The sequence below is a fragment of the Monodon monoceros genome, unplaced genomic scaffold, assembly GCF_005190385.1.
Source record: "Monodon monoceros isolate NGI ecotype Baffin Bay Population unplaced genomic scaffold, NGI_Narwhal_1 Super_Scaffold_15, whole genome shotgun sequence".
Classification (NCBI taxonomy): domain Eukaryota; kingdom Metazoa; phylum Chordata; class Mammalia; order Artiodactyla; family Monodontidae; genus Monodon; species Monodon monoceros.
This window is the reverse complement of record NW_021703771.1, coordinates 25,083,146-25,086,901: the sequence shown is the minus strand read 5'-3', so window position 1 is coordinate 25,086,901 and position 3,756 is coordinate 25,083,146. Positions and strand designations below refer to the sequence as shown.

The 3,756-nt window shown below is 43.7% G+C and overlaps 1 pseudogene; it reads left to right on the top strand.

Annotated features, from left to right (window-relative positions):
• Positions 1 to 2,771: 2,771 nt before the first annotated feature.
• Positions 2,772 to 3,164, top strand: LOC114895781 (annotated as a pseudogene).
• The last annotated feature ends 592 nt before the right edge of the window (positions 3,165 to 3,756 follow it).

The window sequence follows — 3,756 nt, the reverse complement described above, 5'->3', positions numbered from 1 at the left end:
TTAATAGTATTTTGTTCAATAGTAAGTCCTGATTTCTTTTAGTTTGCATTTTCCTAGTGTATTTCTTTCTTTTTTTTTTTTTTGTGGTATGTGGGCCTCTCACTGTTGTGGCCTCTCCCATTGCGGAGCACAGGCTCCGGACGCGCAGGCTCAGCGGCCATGGCTCACGGGCCCAGCCGCTCCACGGCATGTGGGATCCTCCCGGACTGGGGCACAAACCCGTGTCCCCTGCATCAGCAGGCAGACTCTCAACCACTGTGCCACCAGGGAAGCCCTTTAGTGTAGTTTTTTAATTTTAGCTTTGTATTTTTGATTTCTATTATTTAGTTTTATCTTTTTTTCCTTAATTACTCCTTCTCTTTTTCACTTTTATACTTTCTACTGTTTTGGAAATTCTGGGTCCTATTTTAAATTCTATAAGTGGTTACGTTTATATTTTTCAAATACATTCTGTAATTTTCATTTTTTAATTTTTGGAATACATTTTGAAATGGTATCTTTTCCATCCTTTTTCTTCTCTTTTTTTACATGCTCTTCTAATCTGATTCCTATTCAGTATTAAAATGTAAAACTTGGTTTCAGTGCTCACCATCAGTGAACATATGTTCCTCATTCTTGAACTATTAATTTTACTTTATATCTTGTTAGCTTAGCTTCTATTTTCAAGAAATTGTTTTAAAGAAATGTATATGAATAATCTATTTTCTGTGGCCTTAGTTATATGTTATTTTTCCTTTTATGTTTGTTAATATTTGCTTCACTTTATTTTTTCTGTTTATAAATTCTTAGGTGAATAATTTCTGTGTAGGCTTGATACGTGAATCAGGTATGGTATACAATGTATACTTGTCTGGTTTGTTGACTTGGGTGGTTATAAAATATTTTTGGATTAAGAGCTGGAATAGAGTGTGATGTGCACAGCTCTTGGTCTACTCCCAGAGTGCACTGCATTCAAGGCAGCTCCATCCTACTATAAGCCTGCTCTGCTTCCTTTACTGTTGCTCTCCATGAGGTGCATCCTCAGAGGATATGGTGTGGGACTCCCAGTCAGTATTCCCTCCATCTAACCCTTGGCTGCCTCATACTTCCAGAGACTCTGAGATGATGAATAAAGGTGGGTTTAGATAAAGTTCTACACTTGCTCCAGATTCTGGCATTAGATTTTTCATCCATCTCTTCAGAACATAAATGTTAACATAGTATAAAAGGTATGGATTTTAGCTTTCTTTCTGAGTTCTCAGGGTTTGTTTTTTTTTTTTCATGGAAAATTAGGAGATGCTGTGTTGTACCCTCCTATAAAGATACTATTTAAATATAAGAATACAAGTCTACTTTAAAAGGAAATTCATATTTAATCTTAGAAAAATAGATGTATCAGATCATAAGAATCCAAAGAGAGAGAGCAGGTGAGGGAGAAATGTCAATGTGGGGGAAGGAACGTTGCAGCTGCTTTTTGGCATTTAGCAGTAAGTAGATAATGCTTGTGACAATAACAGCAACACACACTGGAAATGACAGGGCCATATTTCAAGATTGTACCTGAAAAAATCTTTAGATAGGAAAAATAAAGTAAATAATTACTAAAAAGAGAAATGAGAGGTAATTAATGAACTGGAAAATAATTATTCATAGGCTTTTGCCTCTGTTTTTTACATACTTGCTCATATTAATTGACTACAATATGCTAAGTACTTATAAGCAATATTTCATTTCCACAATAATATTATGAAATGGCTGTAACTTCTCTGTTCTATAGGTGAGGAACATACAGTTAAAATAATTTGCTTAAGGTCACAGAGCTGCCTTCATTTCCTGTCTATGATCTGGAGCAACAGACTGTGTCCTCTTCCATAGTCAGACTGACTCTTTCTACCTGGTAAAGTTAATTCTGAAAATATTGTTTATTAAATATAAAATGAAATTATAAAGCATATATTTTATTTAAGTGTAAATGTAAAATGTGTGTTTGACAGGATTATGTTGTATATTTACACTCTTCTCACTCATGTAACCAAAGTAAATATAATTGTCAGGTCCTTCCTGATTATTCTAGAACAAATAATCACCTGTTGCCAGCCCTCCTAGGTGAAGATATACTTGCCTGAGAAACTGAAGAATATCTCTTGGACTTTCTTAGAAACTAGACTAGGTTTCTTAGAAACTAGACTAACACTAGATTATTTCACAGCTAGAGGAAGGGTAGAAATATTATTAAGGTAGATATTAACTTTGTAAGGGCAGTAGGTACTAAGTTGTAGTTCAATTGCTACAACAATTGTAGTTGTCAATTGCTCTGATTATTCATATTAAATAGTTTAACATGAGTTTGGCAGCTCTACTTAATTATTAACCTTAATGTGGAGGAGTTGATGATACTACCTTAAGAGTTTTGGCTGGAAAATGACCCTTGGCATGCATCAAGAACTCCTTGGCCTGCCAAGAAGTGCAATGTTAACACCCATATAATGAATTATAATAAGCTGGTTATGTGCAACATGCCCATATTTGTCCTTGGAACTCTCTAAACCAAACATAAAATCAAGGCCATTAGGAATACATTGAACATCTTTGGGAGAGTGAAAATCAAACTCTTTATGTAGTGTAATTTCCACTTCCATACATATGGAATACAATGTGGGACTTCTGGAGCGGGCTGCTGCGGGCTCGGGCTCAGGGGCAGGCTTGACTGCACGGCCGGGGACCTGCGTCCGCCGGCGGGCTGACTTCTTTGGCTTCGTGAGACCCCAGCCGGGACGCCAGTCCCCTCCAGAATGAAGGTCTTCCTGCCGGTGCTGCTGGCTGCCCTCCTGGGTGTGGAGCGAGCCCACTCCCTGGTGTGCTTCTCTTGCGTGAATAAGAACAGCAACTGGTACTGCCTGAAGCCCACCGTCTGCTCCGATACAGACAACTACTGGGTGAGCACCTCTGCCTCCGCTGTTATCGGGAACATGGTGGACTTTGGCTACACCCTGAACAAGGGCTACTCCCCATTCTGCCCCATCCCGAGCGTCAATCTCCGTGTGGCGTCCGTGGACACCCGCTGCTGCCAGAGCTTCCTGTGCAACATCAGTGCGGCCGACCGCGGGCTGCGGGCCAGCGCCGCTGTGCTGGGCCTCGGGCTCCTGCTCAGCCTGCTGTCGGCTCTGCTACGATTTGGCCCCTGACCCCCGGGACCCTGTGCCCGGCCCAGACTCCCAAAGCTCAGGAAAGAAGGAAAGCCCAGCTCCTCCCAGACCCAAGAGGATCTCGAAGCCTCCTCCCCTAGATTCCTCCCCCTGCAGAGCCCACTGTCTAGGCCCTGGGTCCCCACAGGCAGGCCTGCCCTCTGCACCCACACACCTGCCGGCTACCCTTACTTCCCGGTCAGCCTTCCAGGGGGAACCTGGGAATGGAGCCTGAGGGCCCCAGAGTCAGAACCACGTCCCAGGGACATGCTGGGAGGGGCACCTGATCCAAGGCCTGCCCCTGTCCAGGCCCTGTCCGCCCGCAGGTGCGGAAGATGTGCTTTGTGGAGAGGCGCTGGTCCGTGTGTCCTGCTAGGCACGGGTGAGTGTGTGGCCAGGTCTCGGCCTGTGTCGGGGGGCGGGGATGGAAGTAAGCGTCAGGATCCCGGCATCCGCAGCCCCTAGAGCCCCAAGCGCCAGCACAGAACCCCTTTCCCCTGGCATCTCTGCACACCTCATTTCACTCACTTTGAGGGCAGCCTTTAGGAAGACATGCCTTCCACTGTCCCCAGGTCTAGGCTGCTGACCCAGG